Source organism: Bombus huntii, chromosome 7, assembly GCF_024542735.1.
Source record: "Bombus huntii isolate Logan2020A chromosome 7, iyBomHunt1.1, whole genome shotgun sequence".
In the NCBI taxonomy this organism is placed as follows: Eukaryota; Metazoa; Arthropoda; class Insecta; order Hymenoptera; family Apidae; genus Bombus; species Bombus huntii.
The window spans coordinates 4314040-4337772 of NC_066244.1; the positions used below are offsets into that span (position 1 = coordinate 4314040).

The 23733-nt window shown below is 39.3% G+C and overlaps 1 protein-coding gene across 6 annotated transcripts in view; it reads left to right on the forward strand.

The window, feature by feature from the left end:
- Positions 1-23733, forward strand: part of LOC126868011 (1-phosphatidylinositol 4,5-bisphosphate phosphodiesterase epsilon-1-like) — a 130697-nt gene that overhangs the window by 22271 nt on the left and 84693 nt on the right. For 5 of the 6 annotated variants that reach the window (XM_050623132.1, XM_050623137.1, XM_050623133.1 and 2 more), the window contains exon 2: positions 15687-15734. The exons of the other annotated variant lie outside the window; for it this stretch is intronic. The gene's annotated coding sequence lies outside the window, so the exon portion shown is untranslated. The remainder of the gene's footprint in view (positions 1-15686; positions 15735-23733) is intronic. 6 annotated transcript variants of the gene reach the window in all.

Sequence of the window (23733 nt, forward strand, 5' to 3'; positions counted from 1 at the left end):
TTATGCATAAGTAGGACGAAGATATAAATTATGCATAAGTTGTTGGCACGATAAGCAACTGCAGGGGAAGTACATTGGAAATGGTCAATAAAATATTAATTATTTACTTGGTATCCTACTTACCTTGGTAATTCTATACCGAACGCTTCGTTCGAATCGAATCGCGTTAAATAAAGTAAATCCGACTTTGGAACGAAAGACTTTAACAAGTCCGATTATACGAAGATCGTATTGATAAATTCTAAATAGAATCTTAATTACGATAAAACGCGGTCGATAGCGCGTGTACTATATCGAGATGTATACGAAACAAATGTTTTTTATAGCTAGGTAGACCGATTCTCGAACAAAAATAAATCGAAAACATAAAGCGAGGTTCCTCTATTGGGAATCTCGTTTTTTAGAAAATTGGTTGCGAGAAACTACCGAGCACGTGCACACGACTGAATTTTACCTTGGCCTTTATCTATAGGATCGTATAGCATCAACCGTGTGCTCTGAATATAACGGAAATATTGACAAACGATACAAAAGGTCGACGAATATTTTTCTATACTTGAAATGCAAAGATATCGAAGAAAATTCAAGGATGCTCTATTCCACGATTCTCAATTAAGATAATCAAAGGCGTTAATTTGAGATTTTCCGACCATGTGCACGTCTGCCACGTGTTCGTCGCGATGCCACGGTTCGAGCCAAAGAATAAAATCAAATACTTTTAGATTCCACGTAACCTTCGCTAGGGAAGCACGTAGGACCATTGAAAAATGTCGCGTAAACTGCGTACTTTCGAACGAGAAGTTTCGCCTTTCGTGCAGATTTCGTTACAGAAATATCTGTAGTTACGCCATCGGTGTTAAAGACGAAACTTTGCGGAAACACGCTGTAAGGCATGAAAAATGAAACTTTTCGACGATCGTTAAATTCTGTACGATATTTTTAATATCGTACTTGAAAGAACTCGTTTAAAAGATATCTTACGTCTGAACGACACTCGAATTCTTTATTTCGGCCGTCGACCCCTTTCAAGTTGATGTTTCGACGACCGGGACATTCGTAGTTTTCGGCTCGATTGATTATACGACCTCGGTACATCCCCTCGGTATATCCGCAGCTATGTGTATCTACGAGCATTAAGATGCACGTATAGCAAGTGTATTTCGAATCGTGTTCTCGATTATGCCACCAAAAGCAGCGTAGTTTGGCATTGATTTTCTGGATAAATGCACCGTGATAAAACTAATACACCGGGATACAGGTGGAAGTTTTGCCGTTCCAAACGCGATCAAGCAACGACGTTCCATTTGCAATTTACGTAATTTGCGCGTGCAGGATTGACATCGACGATCGTCGATCAATTCCACGCGAAGAAGTGGAATGGAAAGAGTAAAATGACAATTTTCTTCCTTCTAACTGGTTTCTAACTCGTTAGAAATTTAATTATATCAACGACGTTTATATTTCGCTCGTCGATAAAAATGTTACTATACAGGATATGCTGAACCGTGAACTTACATTAGCGAAAAAACGAGATAAATCTGATTCAGTCGCGTATTATAATATATGCTGAAATTTTACTCTATATTACGAACGAGGGAAACGCGAGAATTATTTTCGAACGGTGTCGAACGGTGAAACGAACTGTGTCCTCGTGTTTGCGTAAAATCCTTAATAGTCGTTCGATTTAACTGTAAAATATCCTTACGCGGAAATGTTAAGTCCCTCATTTTTCAAACAAGCAAGACATTGTTCCTACGGAAACTATTCGTTCTCTTAAGTCCTAGACTTTAAACTTTAAAGTTTCGTGGAAGTTAAAACGATAAGAAAACCGTTTATACTTAAATTAGTTGCGAAAGCGTTAGTTGGATTTTCCTGCGTTCGACTAGTGTTCGAAATTTTCCTAGTTGAGATCGATGCTCGTAAAACGTTCAAGTATAGTAAAATATTACTGTAAAAATGTATACGTATACGTACACGTATCTGCTATTAAATATTTACATATGTACATGGAAGTTTTTATTTATTGCGGTTTTACTACAAATATCGTGCGATCAACTTACAATATGGTTTAAGTCGGATAAGTTTGGCGTTCAAAAATTCTGTTAAATATAGCGAAAGTTCGATGCGTTTGATAACGAAGTTACGGCAATGTTAGAAATTAACAGGGTGGTTTAATGTTTTTGATTCACGTACTATCGTTGTTGGGAAGATATACGTACGCAAGGAGAGACGATACACACGTATACATTATTGGATGCGACGAAACGCAGAATAGGAAAGCGATATTAGAAACGGAAGAGGACATGCGAAAGGCAAACAAAATAGAAGCACCAAGTATTCGTACGTATCTCGTAGTTGATCGATTAAAACAACAATTCCGAAAAGCAGAGCCGAGGTATCTCTTTTACAGTCTGTTGAAACAATTTCAACGAAACGCGAAACGTATTTCTGGAATTTACCTATACGTCGCAGTTCTTTTAGTTCATTAAATACGGCAAATAAAGTGTTATTTTCGCGTATTCTTATTCTGCTTATCGGAAAACTCGAATAACGCAAGCAACGCGATTGCTTCTGTTTTTGTTTCCGTTTCAATGAACTGCTCACCGCGTTGTTGGTTGGTTGAAGCGAAATCTCGTTAAGAATACGGCAAAAGTGACGAACGAAGGAGTTACGACGTGAAAAAGAATAAAGTACTGTTTAAATGAAAATATCGCAAGATGAACGGTTGTTTACCGAATTATACTAACGTTTATAAGCTAAATATCCTAAGGTGTTTTTTTATAAATAGACAACATCCCCCAAAAGGCTGGCTATTCGCGTAAATAAAATAAACGACGCGCTTACGTTTTTTCAAAATAGATTTCGCTTTATTTTGTTTTTTCACTTTTATTATATTTTGCCACGTTTTACGCGAAGGTGCGATTGCAAAACGTGACCAAAACGTTTCCAGTTTATATACATGTATTTTAATAAAATGGTGGATGGCTCGCAAAATCAGAAATCTTAAAGTTTTTTCAAAATCATAAAAATTTTAACGCCAAACTCTTTGCAAGTACTCTGGTCGGCTTGGTTTAAACGAGACGAATACGCGAAACGAACGTTCTAGGTTGGAATCGGAAGGCAAATGCGATCAAACTAAATTACGATGCAAGCACGAGAGAAATTGGCGAAAATCGGACGAGTGAAATGGTTGGAAGCGATCGTTCTTCTAAAAGTATAAGAAACGAAATCGTCGAATTCATCCGCGCGATAACACGTTTCGTCGGTGAAATTTCAAATTGGCTATATCGACTATAATTGTACTATGATGTAAAGATGGACGAGAAAGTAAGAAAAAGTTTCCGGCGACGGTGAAATAAGAAATATAACGTTACTCGGTTCGAACGGAAGGCGTCTTCGGCAGCCAAGTAGAACAAATTGCGTTATGTCAGACTTCTGATACGGTAACTCTGTTCGAAGCACACGAGCCTTACGGGTACGTGAGCAAGCATCGCTGTCCGTGTGCATCAAGCTACGAGTCTGTCAAATAATTATTCGCATGAATATGTATACGTGCGCGTGTTGACGATGCCAGCTTCGCTCTATCCTTACGATAATTATAAGATAAATACGTATACGTTATCAAAGTTGCTTTATCGAGGAATATTTATCGCATCGCCAACGCCGAACCGAATAGTGCGATCGCGTATTAAAGTATATGCGTGAAAATGGCTCGCACAACGATATTATAAAACGTTCGTCCACTTTATCCATTTCGAATTTCGTGGCTCGCGATAAATAAATTTCCCACCAACGATAAGGCTATCGTTAAAAAACGGATCGTTGAAAGTAATTTATTTATCCGTATTATTTAATGCAGTTTAAGAAAAGAAAGACGGGGAAAGATCTTTTGACTAGCAACGAGTATTTCCAAGCGTCGTTGTCTCTCTCTCTCTCTCTCTCTCTCTCTTTCTCGTTCTCTTCTTTCTCTACTTCTGTTGACGCGGCGCGTCGGCTCGCTCGATATCCGCATATGTGCGTTTGAAACGCTTGTCATGTGCAGATCTCGAATACGTACGTGCATCGCATTTTCCATATCGCGAGATCGTAAAAAAGAAAAAGCACAACGAGTATCTGGATTAATCCGTGAACGCTCGCGTTGTACAAGCCGCATTTGCATCTTCTCTCGAATCAACGAATTGCCCGGCTTATCCCTCAAAATTGAACGCCGAACGTTACGAACAAGGCCAGTCGTTGTTAGTTTTCACCTCGGTCGCGTATAATCGCTTCGCGGACCTTTTTTACACGTTCGCTCGAAATTATCGGCTTATTGGTTACCAGCACCGACTCGAGATACGCGCTTTGTTCTTAATCCGATCGAATTAAGCCTGAAAAAAAAAGGATATTTCGAACAGAATAAGCGTATATATAATAAGACTTTGAAACAATTTTCCTCCGCCGCGTCGTAAACGAAATATCGATTAAAACGCAACCTTTTTTTTTACATTTCGCTTTATATCTCTTAGAGATTATCCGTCATACGTGGAAAACTTTCAGTAGAAAATTGTAGCTAATGAAATTTAAGAAAAGTAAAAAGCGAGATGGAGTCCGGTTTTTTTTAAATCGTCGATAACTTTAAGCAAGTACTAGTCGTAGCAGAAGAGCGTGCCAAATTTCGCATTGCGCGCACGCTTCCCGAAAGACCTATATTTCGATCTTCGAGTGAAAAAATCTTTCGTTCGAACGCGCTTGCCTAAAATACAGCGTTAATCGTTTTTGCTTGGTTGTAAAATGCGATAGCTTTCGCGTTTTTCATCCTACCGCGATGGAATTCGTTTCTATCGATTTCTCTAGGATCGATCGCCTTCGAAAAACCGCCAACGTTAAACCGTTAAGAATTTCGAGACGCGACAGGCATCGTTTTGCTATTCGTTACTCGCGTTATTTGTGCACGCAGAAAGAATGGAAAAACTTTTATAAAGCGTCGCACCTCTTTCGCAGCGGACGGTCGGAGAACGTCGAGAGACCGCGAGGAAATTGTAACTAATGGAAAAAGTCACGCTATCTCGGCGACCACGGCACGTAGAAAGACAATTTTATTCTTTCAATTTGGAGTTACTCGAAAAAAGAAAAGACGGATAACGTCTGTTTTCTCGTTCGACGTTATTTAGCGGCTGAAAATAAGATAATCAGATTCTGCAAAAAACGCTTCTGCCGTTAATTTGTCCCTGAAAAAAAGTTAATCCGGCCGGACTATCCGCGCGGACTGTCGCATTCTGTTCTCGAACAGCAAACTCTGTGATTAGATATACAGAGTGTCTCAGGGTTTAACGACTAAACTTCGTCAGTGTATTCGACGAATGTAATCGAGCGAACGATGTTATACGTATAAACGTGGGCCATTTAACGATAAAGCTTTATTCAAAAACGATAAACGCGATAAACACGCGTAATACAAAGGGATCGATCGAGGATTCACAGTCGCCACGAGACAACAGTAGGTTTAAGATCGATGTAATCGCGAGTCGTTAGCGCACCGTTGCAAAATGTTCGCCGTTTCTTTGCCGATGCGAAACCTACAGCGATAAAAAAAGAAGATCGTTTAAAATTTTTTATTGCGTTATCGTAGATAATTGAAATTTATAACAATACGAATCCGTTGTTATATTTCGTTGAACTGTTTGTTATATTTTGCGTTTGAAAATGACCGTTTCTTTTTTCGAGCGAGCATTTGAACCCTTAATATTTCTGCTTGCACAGATAAAAATGCCTGTCTATTTGTATATACGCGAGTATACGTATAAATACGCGACATGTTTTGCCTCCTTTAAAAATTACGTTAATCGACTACCCAAAGAAAACAGTAAAATTCGTTCGAAGCGAAGAATAATAAAACGCAATGGTCAAATAAAAATTCCATCGAACGTAAGAATCAAATCAGTTAACGAGCCTTGGAAACTTCCAAAACGTAGCAACGATTCGGTGCAAATTGGCAAATAAATAAAAAAGACGAAACTGGAAATTGCTGGAAGCAATTTTCAATATGATAATTAGCGGAGCAAGCGCGCGAGTGACGGAACAGCGAGATGGAGAGTATGTGTAATGTGTAAGCAGGTCGATGTCAGATGCAGGGAAGCGCTTAAGTGCCGTACCAAGCTTGAAACGAACGTCTTGATCTTGATGCGCGAGACGACGTTTAATTATGGAGACGAGAAATTGCAAAATGTAATAAGAATGGAAATGCGCTGCTGCTGCACCTTTGTGACTTAACAAAGACGATGCGTGAATTCGAAGGAGACATAGGAGACCGCGGGATTCTTCAACGTTTTGGATAAATCGAAGGAAAACGCTCATTTAGATGTAAAATAAGATTGATCGAGTATGTATAGAATATCTATATTCTAGAATTTGACAAATTCTCTATTTCACAAATGTCCATGCTTCGAATATATTATAATTTATCGAGTAGCGTTTGTCGAGGCCGATCAAAGTTTAGTCGATAATCGCCAAGCTCGAAGTATGTACATAGTCGAAGGGAAATTTGAAGCAAGGATATCACGATATACGTGCATAAGTATCACGATACGCGCGAACTTAAAAAGAAAGACGAAGCACAAAGTTTAAATTTCACATACACGTTTACTTTCTTGCTTCGTTGTTTCAAATGGGTTGTTAAATTATTTCGAAATTTTTTAATTATTCTCGTACCATAGTCCGTTTATAACGCGCGCGACAAATATTCCTACATGGATGTTCCAAATATCATAAAATGACAATATTCGTACAAAGCTCGTCTACGTGGATCCGATATAGCGTCAAAAGTATTTACTTTCGAGAAATTGAAATTATTCCCCGTGTTTGAAATACGATGAAAGCTTTTAAAGAATTTTTAGCATAAACAAATATCACTCTACGACGTATATATGTCATAATTTCATCAAATATTGTTCTTTCAAAAACATAAACAAACGTGTTTCCAAAGCTTGCCTCCTAAATGATTTAACACGTGGAAGGTTTCGCTTTAATATTTACGCAACACGAACGTTTCGCGTATTATTTAAATCGTTAAAAGCACGATCTTTAGTTCGTTTATGTCCTAAATAGTCTTTGCCTTCCTTCGCTGTCCACGTGTTTCGAACAAAATCATTTCCTGACTTTACCGACGAATCGACGTATCTGTTATTCGTACAATTCGATCGTAACAAATTACACGCTACGATATTTTCTCTTATATTTATCCATTTGCAGTTTTACGTAGCGAAGAATCGTTTCTTTCCTTCGAATATTTTCTTGCGCGTTCGTTTCTTGGTAAAACCGACCTCTGATTAACCTATATTTCACATTCACGATATTCGAGTTGAATTTTTCATAAAGAATAGAGAGAACAAAGAAATCCAATTAATTTGCCTTCGCGAGCTTCAAAGATCTCGATCTTTTTGATTTATGGTTCCACGGGTTCCGCTGAGATGTTCAGCGTTCCGTGAGTGATTGATAACGATAATTGTACAGCGTTTACCGTAAAGTAGCAGTAACTTTACGTACAGCTGTTATTTTTGAGATAGTAAACGTTTAAAGAGGTGGATTGGAAAATATATGATTTCGTTTATCTACCTTTGGTTTGCAAAAATATTATTATTCGCGTACACCAAGAGTTATTACGTTTGTAATCTCGCTACAGAAGATACAACACGTTTATCGTCTTGTCGTCTTCCTGTATTTTTATTCATTATCTTTCTACGGCTTTAGTAGAAAGTACTGCTTCGTTCCGAAGTAACGCGCGTAATTCCTTTGAAAATGAAAGTTTTCAACGAAAACGATCTTCCTAATGCTAGAAACACGTATTTAGCTACTCGCGCGCCACTTTAGTTTTCTGCTCTTCCGAGATCTGACCGAATACGGGGCGAAGGTAAAAATTGGTTGGAAATAAATTAGAGAAACGTGGCGGATGAAGCGAAACGTCGTGGTCCGATTGGTGCAGTTTTTCCAACGTTTACCGTCCCTTTGTATCTTTGCGTTTAATCTTTGAAACATATACCTACATATATAGCTAAAGATACGAAAATGTAAATGATTTAATGCGTCTTATAGACACCCGTTCGTGCCTGTTTTATATAAACGGTACGATAAGATAAACTGTACAGTGCTTGTATTTCAACGCCATTCGGACAATGGAAAGTATTTTCGCGTAATTAGCGCAAAAATTGTAAATAAAACGTTGAGAAAAGCCTAGGAAAATAGATGATATAAAAATTAAGCGAACGTTATCCAACACGATAGATAACGCAATAACGACGATTTACGTAATTTTCTGTTTCGTCGAGTGGATAAATTAACGCATATGTCGAGTTTAATAATATAGGGCTCGATAAGGTGCAAAGTTAGATCAACAACGAAGGTTAATGATAAAACAGACGCTTTAAATAATTTGTAACGGTATGTTTACTTCGCGTTAATAATTTCTCTGCTTTGGACGAAGTTACAAAATATTTCAACTTCTCTTTCGGTATCTCTTAAACCTATTATCTTGTCTCGCTGAATACGTTCCGAGGATTGTTATTTTCACGCGATGCAAAGAAATATAAATAGTTATACAAATGCTTCGTTGTAAAGTTTGTTATCGAACAATCGAAACAGAGTTCTCGTAAGACGTGCCACGTATACGCGTCTCGCTATACCGAATAACCGCGTCAAGCGCATCCACGGGTTTAGCAAGCGTAATCTCCAAGTCGGATTCACGATTATATTCGTACACGGACAACCTTCTCCAAGACAGTATGTCATTGTCTAAGATCGTCAGATGTCTTACGCGAATTCTCCTCGTTCTCGTTTCCACAAACTCGATACTTACGTGCCTTAGCGAGAGAAAATGCACGGATTGGATTGTACTCGCTTCGAGAGCATCCATCGATATCGATAGGCGTTTGAACTTTTCCAATGATTGGATTTCGGGTCGTTTCTACGCAAACACTTACGTCGTTATTTTATTATTCTTATTCTTTCTGATCGTGTACTCTGAATATTAATAATATGTTTTTTATTCTTTTTTTTTTTCGTTAATCATAGTACAGCAAAGCAAAAGTATCAGGGATTCTGTCGTTAACAATTAACGAAAACGCTTTAAACTCATAGATAAGCACGAGACGTCGATGACATTTGGTAATTAACCGATGTAAATTAGTATCGCTAATGAATCTTGAATCTGGTATCTGAAACGAATCGACCAATCGAAACTATCAAATTACTAATGTAAAGTAAAACGAGCAGATGCAGTTTTTTCTTTCGGAATCTTCTTTCTTTTATACGTTCGTATCCATTTCTCGTTCCAGTTTACCTTCCACGTTCCTTGCCTTTCTGATCCGTTATGCTCGTTATGGATAAATCTGCGTATGAAATTCAAATTGCCAGACGCCTGCGCATTTTCTTAGAATACGAAAGATACCGGAAACGTGATCCTTTTGCGAATCATCGAAGAAATTAGTTCTGGCCGAAAAGGGAGGGTCGTAAGACGGTACTCTGCGGAAGTACGCTCTTTAATAATACGACCGGCCAGTATGACCGGACTAAAAGTCTAAAGCGTTAAATCAGATTATAACGATACAGAGGGAGATCAAGTGTTATTCGTATAATCGAGAATATGACAAAAAAAGCATCGAGTAACGAAGCAATAAAGTAGAATAAAACATTTAAATACAGATTTCTGAATTTAATATACCTTTTACGTATCGTCGTTCTTTAACTTTTTACATCCCAGCTATATACGAATGAATTATTTCATCGTCGAGTCACGTACCGTATTTTATTGTCAAAATTGTACTCTCCGACTTGCTCACCGTGCTCCTCGCTTTTTAAACACGTACGTTGTTTTTGCCGAAGAGCTTCGTATCTGACGCAGCTCCTACGAAACTCGATTTTCGTATAAACGTTTCATTGGGACGACTATAGCTTACGTCGGAAGGGAGATAATTCGCGAAACAGAAACGGCGGAAAACGAAACGAACGCTGGTCGAACGATCTCGGTTGGGATTCCAGAGAACGGATGAAAAAAGGGAAGGATGCGCGGAATTATAATAGAAGGAAAGAGAATTTTTCGCGGTAAACGAATGAAAAATAAAACGACGTAAGAAGGAACGTTTGCAACTCGAGACGGACGTTCCCGCGTCTGGGATTATCAGACGTCCGATGATATATTGGATCGGGGCTCCGAGTATTAAAATTATCAATTATCGTATGTAAAATTTCATTGTAACTCTCGCGTACCTTCAACGAGTCGCAGCGCTATTTTATAGCTGCTTAGCTGCTGTGAAAACAGTAATCGAGCATCGACAGACGTAAACGAGTTTAAAATTCTCGTGTCTCGCGTAAAATTAGAATTTATACGAGCACATATTAAATCGTAACGAATTTAGCTCGTCGTGTCGCGTCGAACGTTTGTTTTGCTTAGGCTTTTAACTCGAAATTATCTCATCGGTGTTTCATTGTCACAGTCGTATTCGGAATATTCGACTTTTACTCGCTCAACGTGCCAATTACGTAACGTTGACGTAACATTAACCGCGATCAACGATCGACCGTTAAACGTAAATAAACGATAAATAGGAAAAATGACTATTCGGCAGATACAGAAATATCTAACAAGTTTTTGTCGCGAGAAGTGGCATTCGACGTCTCGTTATTGATCCTTTCCACGAAGACAATATTTTTTTAATGGTTTCGGCAAAGTTGCGCGCGTTCGCGCGATGGTGAGATTTCATTACGACGGAAGTCGCTATAAATGTAAATGCCTTTCGATTCCACTGACAGCAGAAGCTGCAAAACTTCGAATCTCGCCACGTCGCCGCGAGTTTACGCGCTCTCGCTCCCCTCGATCATTTGCAGAATTTTCACCGCAGTAAAAATAAATTTATGTCTGCAGACGGATCTAACTGCACTTCGAAGGTACGTACAAGCGTGCACGAGTTGCCTAGAGAATAGTCGGCTATATATTTTCTATGGCGCTCATGGATAAGTGCTCAAAAATCTATAGAACGTATATAATCTACGAAAATATGGAAAATTTAGAAGTTGAAACGAATCTCTACTTAGATTCCATTCTTCCAACTCGGTCCATAAACCTGCGAATTTACGTGAAAATCCACAGTCTCTCGATAAGTAAATATGTAAGATACAAAGAATAAAAGACACGGATAATTATTCGCTGTACGTGCAGCGACATAAATAATCGTATTAATCTTTTTTTCCTTGGTTGTTTTGCTCTCGCCAGAATAATTTACCAAAATAGTAATGACGAATCTCTTTTCTCGTGTCACGATACACGTATATGTATTAACATCGAATACCGGCGTACGTATATTCAATACGTATATCGAATAAAATTCGTCGAAAATCGAAGGCAAATTACATATACATACGTAGCAACGTATAATCGGTATCCATCACACAGGTGTCGTATACGCGCGAAAGAAGGCCGAGGTTACACGGATTCGGTTCGAAATATTCGTTTTCTAGCGAGCTTCTCTTTTTCCCATGTCTCGCACGCGCGCTCTCGTATGTTGATTCGCGTATATAAACGTTTGACTCGTCGTACGAAATTCGTGTCTGGTTGTTCTGGATGAGACGTCATTTTGCAAGAACGAGTGGACACTCGTCATCTTTGTCTTCGACGTTGAAGCGATTCCCGCTTCTAGGAAAACTCTACGTCTTCTCTAGCGTTTGGTTTTCTTAGCCCTCGAAACCATCGAGTATTGTTTAGCTCTAAATCAATTTGAAGGGCCTCTCAGCCTCGTAGTCTTTTTTAGGAACGCGCCATGCACAGATGGTGCATCGAGGTATGGACGGGTCAGTTTTCGTAATTGTACAAATACGCCCATAGGCCCGTGGCTTCGAAGCTCGAATCGCAAAGCAACGCTGCCAGTCTGCGGATCTCGACTATACTATACTTAAACCTCGACGGTTGATAACAGCGTACTTTTAGTTTCGACAAAGTAAACTACATAGAGTATTAAACGCTGTAATGAAAATTTCAAAACGTACGGTACAACGTGCGCGATATATTCGTAAAAGGTATTTAGAAATGTTGGAACGCTTTCGTGAGAAACGTTCTTGTATCTGTCCGTATCTGAAACGTTACCCGGTCAAAAGCTCGAATATCTTACTTGTTTTTTCTATGTTTCTTCCTATCGTGAAACTAATATACCGATGAAAAAAACAATTTTTGTTTGCTCCAAGTCTCAAAAATAGCGAATGTTCCATCCAGAATCGAAAACTTGCAGACCACTATTTTTAGTTCGGAATACGTATATTTCAGTTTTAGAGTAACCACGAACAAGTAGCATAAATAGAATAACTTTACGATAGTCGAGCAACTGTCTGAACTTTTGGAATCTTAAACGTCATAGAAAATCATTTTCTCGTATTTCTAGATACTCTCGTATCTGCTCGTCTCGTGATTCGCCGAATCTAAATATAAATAATATCTTGGTTATCGAAAAGCTCGAAATTTATCGAGTAGATACATCTTTACGTTTTCGGTGTACGTATTACGCAAAATTTTTTTTATTCGCATTACCATAGGTACGATATACGAGATCTTGTCTTCGATGCAGTTCGGTTTTCCCATGTTGCTGATGCAACGTGTTCTTATAAAAGCTTACATAAGTCGATATATCGTATAGTTGTTAAGTTTTAATAAACCCTTAGCGTTACAAGCCCGCCTGCTTATCTCTGTAATGACCATTGAAGCTACGTGTTACGAAACTGTCGATAAGCATCGAAGTTCGGTGAAGAAAGTACATACGCAGAGAGTGGCGGGCTTTCGCCACTTGGATTCTCACGCTCAACGTTCGGCGTCGTTGACGCGAGAATTTAGCATTCGTCGTAGTTAACGTTGCTACGTTCAACGTTGTTCGGGGTTTGCGGGTGTACGGCAAGAGGAACAGGTTCTCGAACGTTTCGCCGATATCGTAACTCGAGCTCGACACCTCGCGCATCTCTTGCCTAAAGAAAGAACTGTCGTCCTGCCACTTGTGCGCTGCACGGTACATCCGACAGCGCCGGATAGACGCTCTCCCTGTAGACGATTCGATACAGGGTTCGCCCTGAAAGACAACTTAAAGATTATCCATAGCACGGCAAACTGTACGATAAACTGCGAACCTCGTAACGCGGATAAAAGAATCTTTTACGGGTAAATTTAATTATTCGATTTTACGTACTTCGAATTAGATTTTATCGGGTTGTGCGTTGTGCAATTTCGTGCCCTCTCTCCGATGATCTCGTAGCGTGAATTACGAGACAAAGTATACGTACGACGTACGATACGGAATTCGATATCGGTGACGAGCATGTGGTAAACGAGTAACAATTATCGTCGGATGCGTAAGATGTGACGCGCGGACTACTCGGATGAAATTGAAAGCCGCAAATCAGCGGCAGCCAGTTGTAGTAACGAACCAAAGCAATTGCAGATTGCACCCCACCTAAGCAATAAGGTCATTCCGCTTCGTTTCGTACCGATTGCTTCCCTATTCCATTCGATATTTAACTGCTAAACCCATTTCCGTTTTTCTCTCCTTGAACAATGCCGCCTCATCGCGTCGCGTCGCGTCGAATTCGTTCTTTCTTTGCTTTCTTTTTCTGTTACTGTTAATTCCTCTGTTTTTTTTCTCTGTCGGCCCTTTTCGTCCAACGCGTCTACGTTCCTGCAGCTACCTCTTCCACGCGCCGTCTACCCACGTTCATTTTCCTCGACTGCCACGATTTAAGCTGTCTATCCGTCTATCTATATATCGAAGCTAATTTAAGAAATCAATTAAACTGGTTCCTGGTTAATGGCATCGAACAATGCGTCTTGACGCTTTGAACTGCTTTAAACTTTCTCTCGCAAAGTGCAGCCTCCAAATCCATCTAGCTATCGACCGGCGTGCACGATAATTGAAATTCCACTTCTAGTCGATTCGCTCGAGCAACGATTCGCAACAATTCGCGAAACGCATAGCCCGATATTAGAGAAAAGCTTTTCTCCTTTTAATTTTTAACTTGACTTTCACCGACTTTAAAAGTCGAATATATCACACCCGAACCGTTATTAAACGAACAGATTTCGATCTTGTACTTTTACTTTTGCGATCTTATCGTCTACCTAATGTCGTATTTCAACGTTATTTTCTTCCAGTTGTTGGCAAAGCTGAGAACTAGGTGACAGCATTCGACGCGTCTCGGTAGTTGTACTCTTAATTACTTTAAAGCGTTATCGATATTTTAATATGCTGCAATATCGTTTCAACGAAATATATATATATTTAAATATATCGCGTTACCGCGCGACACACACGCGTGTAAGCTTATTTCGCGTAAACTAAGTCGGATACAAAACGTTCAAACGTTCGATTATTTTCCATCGTTCCTGTTTTTTAACGCGCGAATGTTGAAAATGCTCGTTACCGCAACTATCCATCGACACGATCGATACAGATTGAAGTTAAGCATCGCCCATTATCGTTTTCGGCGATTCGCTGGAAGACTACATTGGACGCGAAACCTGAAAATACCGAAATCAATATGAAAGACAGAAGAAATCGATCATCGATCCCGTTCGAAAGATAGAATTTTGCTCTTCGCACAGTTTCCCGCTTCTGCGAATTTAAAATATTTTCGTAGCTCGCCAATTTCTCTCGATGCGCGACGAGCGTTGCGTTTGCACAGTTCCTTTCCGCGATACAAAACGAAAAGTCGCTTCAGATCGAATTACGATTTTCCCTTGTATCGATAAAAGTAAAGAATTCGATTAAAATGTAAATTACATATTACAGAGCACCTGCGCAAAATAAACGCAAGCGTGTAAATTAATCGAATTAAACGGTATTTCCAATACAGAAATAAGGAGAATGAAAAATTAAAAGTATCGCGTTTAACGACCACCATTTGTTTCGTATTTACTTGGTCGAGTTAGAGGGTTCGTTCGATATACGAGATCCACGTACTTGCGATTTATTAAAGCGAAATGTAAGATTTATCGGATTTCGTACGGTTTGATACGGATTTAATACGAATTAGGTACGTAGAACGTAGAACGTTATTTTAAAGCTTCGTTCAGTTCATCGTACAAAAATTCCAATCCCCCTTTCTTCATACAAATTAAGATAATTTGATTTTTATCGGTCGGATATTAAATTTTTGAGCTAATAGTCGGAGCAAAGTCCATAGTTTCATACGTTCTTGTCGCAAATATTAGATATTCGACGAAATTCGCGATAATTTGTTAATCTCAAAGAATTGCGTTTTCACTCTACTATTTTCTTTCGCTTCGTCCGTGGTATTTTATTTATCTTGTTTATCGATCACAATTTTCATGGCTATTCGCTCCAACCCCACACCTTGGCCAAGCAATTAGCTGAAATTTACGAGCCTCGGTTGCTTCGACTTTTCAACCAGCCGACGTATATTTATCGTCCGAATTAAAATTACACGTCGTCGCTTCGTAGATTTCGTACTTTCCCTGTAACCAATTTCCATCTTTGTTTCGTAATGCACGATACTTTCGGAAATTTGTGACTCTGTTAAACGAATCTAGTAATTTATCGTAAGATAGAAAATGGGCCGTCGTTGTTTCTAATAGATCGCATACCGCACGTATCTGGTATAATGCACGAATCAATGCGTTGATATATTTAAGACTTTGAATTAATCGTTTATCTTTGTTGCTGTTGCAGTTGCAGTTGCAGTTGGAGCTATTTACAGTCGCGCACGAACATGTTAACGTGAGTAACGACTCTTTTTCTTCGATCTTGTTAAATCTTACCGTCGCTCTTAGTCGGCAATTATAGTTGTCGTTTCAAAGTAAACGTTCCATCGAGATCTCGGGGAACGAGGAATCGAGTAATCGCTTTTGCTATATCAACGACTCGTTGTGGCCTATTCCTCGACTATCGGAGAATCGAGAACGTTTTTCATCGAATTACTTGTTCGATCGAATATATAGGATCGATGGTTGTTTGACTCGCAAAGACGATACACAAGTAAAATCTTCGTAAATACGAGATTGCCGCGTTTTTTACGTGTAATAGAAAAGTAATAGAACGTGTGTCTACTATCTGTAAACTTTGGAATTTGATGTCGCGCGTCGATATCGAAGAGACAAAAGCCGAATTTCTGCGTGGAAAACACGGCCGGAACAAAATAACGGCATTAGCTTGGTTATGGAAAAGTTGTCGTTCGAAACTGTCGTTGTCGATAATTAGGCGGCCAATCGACGAAAATTCGCGGAATAACGTAATTGTCGGGGGCCGCAAATTTCACGATCGGCATCATAGGAGGAAATTGCGCAAGTAAACGGAACGAGCTGGGTGCCCGAACATTCGTCTGGAAGCCGCGCAACGATCGATTTTCGAATTTGCGGTTTTTCGCCGAGTTTAATGGAATTGAATCAAAAACAATGGGAAATTCCAAACTGTACGAGCGGAATTCCCGCTCTATACTATCGAAGGAACCAGAAATTTCCCAGACCCAACCGGAAATTATGAATGGCTATCGCGTCACATCATCCGATATTTCCGATATACTAACGCAAGGTATTCTTCGTTAATAAATTCACTCGTCAAACCTATAACTCGTGTCTGTCGATCTTTTACATTTTCTTAGTTTTCTGAAGAAAATCAAAGTCGAATTTCTACCGTATACCGTCAACGACTGGTCTCTTTTTTCTTATTAAACGACGTTATTAATTAAGGATACGACGAAAGAGATAGCACTGGAGCAAAAATTTACCTCACCTAATAAATATCATAACGAGTACCGTGTCTTGGATATATCATATTTTTCTGTGCGTTGGTTGTGCCGACTTCCAGAAAGAAGAAAGAACCTCGTTCGACGACCATGTATATTTTTTTCTTTCCTCTTTTTTAAATCCATTGGACGTCTCCGTTATGAGATACGAATGATCTTTACATTCGTAAGATTCGGTAAAGATTTTTCTCTTATTTATCGTTTCTTCTTTTCTTTTACGATGTATTACCATGTTCGGTACGTCTGTACGTGCTATACGCATAACGTCGTCGATGTCACATCGTGTGCGGTATATGATATACTATGCATTATGGTACCCTTGCGCGACAACCGTATAGTTTTTTGTTCTTTTTTTTTTTATTACTTTTCAGCGAGTGTTGGAACTTTTAGCAGCAGAGTTACGTTTGTATAACGACGAATTCCCTTTTCGCGCGCTACGCGTTTCATCGCACAACGATCATAGTAGGATGTTGTTCGTTTGGGCATAGTAGTTTCGTTCGAAAACGCTTCCACGCAAACAAGAGCGTACGAAGTTTGTTGCGCTTCGATTTAAGGCCATGAAACGAACAATTTGCAAGTGTGCACTTTTCGTTTCAATTTTGCGTAGCTGCGTCACGAAAGGCGCACGCTATTTATAACTGTGGCAGCTATTATGTTCTCGCCACTCGGATATTCGCCGTTCGTTCCAATATCGCATTGTCCACGAAACTTTTATGAATTTTTCGATAAAACTTATCCGCTTACACTTTCGACCGGCGTCGTAAATTTGGCTCGAGGGGAAAGCGAGACAGTCGAGAATATTCGGCACGGGTGCATTTAAATTATCGCGATAGCTCCTTAACAGCGTCTCTTCGAAATGACAAAAAGTCACTTTTCGCATATTTCATAAGATATTTGCGTAGAAACTGGTTTTAGACCACGACGTTTGAATTTGATCAAAGTGTACGAATTCACGACCGGTCAGTTTGCAAACGGTTCCAAGCGTAAATTTCTTATTAAAGGGTATGGTAACGGTATACTTTACCGTATATTGTACCACTGTATATATTTGCTATTTAAACCCTCGTTGCTTCGTTCGTCGAATTAAAAGCGTCTCATCGATGTTACAACTTAATTCGTAAATTAACCGACCCGACGATAAACGACTCGTTCGGAATACTTTTATACGATTCGAATCGGTTGCTTAAACGCCAACTTTCGTATCAGCTCGTGAAAACGTTTAAAGCAAATTAAATTGTTCGCGGAGAAAAAAAGTTTCGATGCATACATCGACAGCGAATAGGAGATACGACGTAAAGCTATTCAAACGATAAAGCTTTGGTCGTTTCTTTACCTCAAACTGTTGATTAAAATTAATTAACTCGTATTATATTCGTAACGTTCCACGGAATTTATAGCATCGCTGGCAAATAAATAAAACGTTGAACGCTGGATCGACGATACGCACCGTGTTGTACAGAAATTGTTCTTCGGTCCACGGTAATCGCGTAACTTCTTTCTTCGTTGTTCGAAAGCAAGCGTCGCTTTGATTCGTAGATTTTGTCTTGCTGCGCCTGCTGGTATTCGCAGAATGCGCTGTTATCGAACATTCCATAGATTTATTATAGCTATCGCGTACAAATCAAACGCACCGATACTGCCGTCGTATTATCTACGATCTGCGCGTACTGCGTATTTGTACTTTGCTCGTTCGATACGACGATTTTTATAACGTAAAAATTTTGTAGCGTAAAATTTACGTTATATAAAATCGCTCGTTTACGTTTTTTTAGTTCTATCTCCAGAAAGAACGTTGCAAAATGGGCAATAGGAATATTCGTGTTATACGGCTTATCTCTTACGCTCGAATATTCCGCGTTTCAGTTTTCAAAGATTTTTCCTTAATGATTCTATTCGACTTTTAACGATAAGAGAGACGGCCAAGAAATCGAATAATGGATTTTATCGCGTTATTTAAGGACAAAAAGATATTCAACGTATCGAAAGGTTATATTTAACGAGCAAAATAACAAATACAAAATAAATGTCTGCTTAGGTCTGCGCACTTTTCCGTATTCGTAGGGAATACGAATTTGCATAAATATCGAAAATCAAATATGGAATGGATGTTTAAAATTGAAAGGAAAGTGAAAAGAGAATAGGAGATACGAAGATGAGATCTTACCGTGCGCTATAAATATCTGGAACAAAAACGCCATTTTTAACACTGATGCCACGATCTAAACAGGTCGACGAAGACGATAATAAAAACGGTGTATTAACATGCGATTATGAACTCGAAAGCGTAATTTAGCGTAGCGGTGAAAGAATCGGGCGCAGTAAAAATCGCCGTGTTTATACAAGAACCTAAAATAGAGGAACGAAAGTAAAGAGATATAAAGATAGGGTGGAAGAAAATACGAAGAAAATACGAAGAAAATACGAAGAAAATACGAAGAAAGGAAAATTTGAGGAAAACAGGATCCATTGAAACTCGTGCGAGTTCGGACGCGGCGCGCGCGTACGTACGTACGTACGTATGTATGCATGTACTTGCTTATACTTGGAAGCTTACGCGAGAGCCAGGAAACCATCTTTAAAAGTAGACGGATACGTATGTTGGCTGGATGAGTCGTGCCGTGCTTTTTTACGTTGATCGATCTCGAATTTTGCGAATGCTCTCGCGACAACCTCGTGACGCGAGAGCGCCGTTTCGCCCATTACGACGCTGTGACCATCGAACGGTGGAATATTTTACGATCCGAGTTACCGCGTTGCTCTTCGCAAGTGTCAGGGTATCGTGTGCTTTCACCGTTTTCTGTGTTTCGCTGTTACGAACTGACTCCGATTCTCGCTCTGTGACGTTAAATAATAACGCCTGGACGTAGAAGAAATAGAGGGGAGCAGCGTTAAAGTCGGAGCATCGACGCGAACTTTGTATCGGTTTGTCCGGAAAGCGTATTCTTTCTTCTCCGTCACCGGTGAATCAAATGGCTGTGCCGAATCGGTGTGTCGCGTCCACGATTCCGACCGATCGATCGTATTGCCAATAGCTCGAGTCGATTATCGAGTTTTTCATGAAATTGGAAGATGTACGAATATTCGCGAAGAGGAACGTACGTTTGATATCGTCGGAGGAAACACGCGTGCGATGTCTCGTGTCAAAGACGCGTGTCTCGCGATCAGGATCGCCAGATTCTATATGTAGGTAATTTGTTACGTAAGTTATGGTGATTTATACGCGAAAGGAAGAAAAGGGATGCCAGGTTTTTTCGTTTCCTCGCAGCTGTCCTCCAGCTGTCCGTCTTCGCTGATACATATTTTCCCAAACGTTCCAATAAGTTGCCGTTCCAAGGAAATTTCATAAAAAGAAACGATTTTTCTCCGATTCTCGAGCGGCCGTTTGGATAAAGGGAGGATAAAATTATTTTCTGTTTCGGAGCGTTTTAATCAATTTTCTTTTTCTGGAGGAGCAACTTAGCAGCTGTCTCGGCTGAGATATATCTACATACTCGTTGGAAAGCGACAAGGCATTTTTAGAAGAAAAGAAAAAATTGAATTATTTGTACTCGAAGAACGCGATGTTCGCGCAGGTTGTTGAAAATTTTCAGCGATGGATCGTTTAATAAGACGCGAGAGTCGTTCGTCCCGCTGAATAATAATTCGTTTACGCGTAACCTTACGCTTTTATACCGGTGAATAGAATCGTCGAAGGACGTAAAGTGGTGTGTGAAAATGGTGTGCTCGTGAGGGCTGAAAGATCGTTGTACGCAAACGCTGCCAGTCGTAAGTCATCCAGAGGTAAGTTGTAACGTTATATTGGCGAAATGAAATCGATATTCCTTGGTATTACGAATCTAGCTTTAATACGGGCAAACGAACGTGGAAAACGAACGAATCGGTTTAAGGGACAACTACCGCGACGAGAAACATTCCGTTTGGTAATTTCAGCCGTTCTTCCGCTTCATTCGGAGTAGTTCAATTTAGTTCTTACTAGATATCGAAAAGATGGAAAACAGCAACGATCAGCGGTATCGCGAACATACGTTTGTTCTTCCGAAAAACGAACACCCGCTGACCGATCGATGGTTGATCGAATCGGTACTAGGATATCGTAGGTAGTTTCAACGTGTTCGACGGACAATTTTCCAAGTTGTTGGCAGAGAATTGCAAGTGCAAAAGGAAAGAGGCTAGAAAGGCAATCAGGTCGGCTGCCCTGTTGGGATTCGAAACCGTGAGCCGCGAGAGATGGTCATTCTTCCTCGCGGTCACGGAGGAGAGCGTAAGAAACTCCACCAACCAACGTCCTTTCGCGTCTGATTTTTCTAGTTATTTTTCTTGTACGAGCCTATACCTTTCTCCCGAAGAAGATGCTTCGTATTCCTACAAGTATCGGTCATTCGTTTTCTTACTCGCTACCTTTACAAACGGTCTTTCGCATTTTATGATATTTTTTGTACCAATAACGAGATTCCTAAAAAATCTTATACGATGATTGTGATACGTAAATTGATAATTGTAATTGTTAATTCCGAGTCCATACGACGCGAACGAAAAATCATCGAAAATTAATTTGCCAGGACACGATAAGTGGACGGAGCAGTGAGAGCTTCTAAAACCAATAAAAAATATTTTTTCGGTTTTTTATCGATCGCTATTTTATATTCGAACGTAATCGTCTAACGGCTTGAAATTTATTATCGTTAAAGGGCGAAAAAGTTCAAACATTTTCATTTAAATACATTATTTTTACGTTGTTAGGACCGAGTTAAATATAAAGAGACTCGATCCTACGTTTATAAACTGTATTGCTCTTTTATACCTCCCACGCAGACACCTGTTTTATCATATTACGTAAACGTAACATCCGTTCTGCTTCTCTCTCTCTCTCTCTCTCTCTCGGAACATTTTTCCTATGATTTTTGTTGGTTTTCATTCGTCAAATTGATATTTAGTCGAGGAGATAAAAACTTGTATGTAGGTTTCTGCTTCGGGCCAAACGGAAACGACGTGTTTTTTTATTTATCTACTAGAGTCGATTTACGAACGATCGCAGAAAAAGAGAAATATTTTAATCGATATTCGTTGTTATCGCAAAGTTACATCGATATGGTACATCGAATGTTAAAAAAATAGGTGAAAATTCCGATACGAAGTAAACGTAGCTAAAGTTATGCCGAAATGTATATGCGTTGCGTAAATTTATCCTACGCGTTAAACAAACTCAATTTCTCATATAGAAAGTACACGTGTAACGTTAATCTTAGAAAGAATACTCTACTGCTCTTAATTATTTTCTACGAAACGCAGCATACGCTTTTCGCAGCACGAAATTCGCAAGATAACTCCGACTACTGCTACGAACCATTTACGCGCTGTAGTCAAAGTTACGCTAAATACTGTACGCTTAATTCGAATCAAACGTAAAAGTTTAGTTTTCAGAATACACAGAGCCGTGTAAAGTTGGGCTATTGGAAAAATTACCGTCGGAATAACGAATAGGAAGAATTATTCCGTTCATCGTGTAAAATTCAATCAACTTTTTCAACGAACCGTTATTAAACATTGTTAATTAACCGATACTTAATGTAACGGAAAAAGCTTAAGAAGGCGTGCAAAATCCTACGCTCGGCTGATTTTTGTAGAAATTATCGAAAGAAACGTCTTTCGAAAAATCGTTTATCGTTTACAGATCACTTCGTGATATATTATAATGTCAGATATACGAGAAAGAGTTGGAAACACATTCCACTTCGTATGTCGAACATGGAAGTTTCGATATGTGTAACTCGTCGCGAAAAAGAATTTAAAAACGACGTACGAAGCTGTTGAAAACAGACGATAACTATGATTCGAACGATAATATTTTCTATGAAAAGTTTCCTTCGCGTCTTCGACTCTACTTCGAACATAGAGCAATAAGCAAGCATATTCTCGTTTCATATGCTTCGCTACGTTTTACCAACTTTTATACACGATTTACCTGTGCGTGAAATTTTTATTTTTCCAACTGTCGCACCACCGAACGTTGTTTTTCGGCTGCGTTTCAATGCTAATTTGATAAACGGTCGGTCGAATCGACGCGAAATACAGTTGCAAGTGGAATGTCGTACAAGTATTATGGAATGAATTACGGTTGTCGGTTAATACGAATTCGATTGAAAATTGCGACATCGATGCGGTAGCGAATAGTTAAACAATGCCGATTACTGCTTCGTCTATTATGCATGTTTCAACGACAAATAAACACGTCACGCGTAAAAAGGCTGATCTATCGCTAAATCCACGTAGGTAAATGTAACGATAAACGTCGGTCGAAACACGCTCGATGCATAGTAAAATTACAAATAACGTATCGGTGTGCTGCTAACGATTACGATTAGTTTTACCGCGCGTTTAATCATAAATCGTTGGGTTATTTGGTTCGATTATCGCGCATAGCGATCGAATCGATGCGAGTTGGCGTATCGATGTGATTGCGTGGGAACAAAGATGGAAAAGAGAAAGTAGATCGGTGAGAAATCGAAGCGCGTCCAACTCCCTTCCGGATTTACTCGAGTTTCGTACAACACGGATTAATCCTAACGAGAATTTTTATCGGTTTATTTCGTTATAGCAGTGAAACGAACAATTTTTGAAAATACCAACTTGTTCGCTTTTAAAAGTTGCATTTAGTAGAAACGCGTAACTTTTCTTTTAAAGAGTTACGCAAGAAAAGAATCGAACGAGTCGATTTCAACGGCTTTGTAATATTTTAATCGTATTTTACGAAATCGTTTCCCCTTCCTATATAAATATCGTCACATATACAGATTGTACAGATATATTAAATATCTAATTAAATGCAAGCGATTAATATAAATTCACTATCGAGTGAAATGTATTTACTTCTGTATAATAACGTTGCTCGCAGTACGTACGTAACGATGTTTATCGAAAAATAACGAATATTTAGATAATGTCTGGATATTAGCGTAAAACTTGCAGTATTTAACT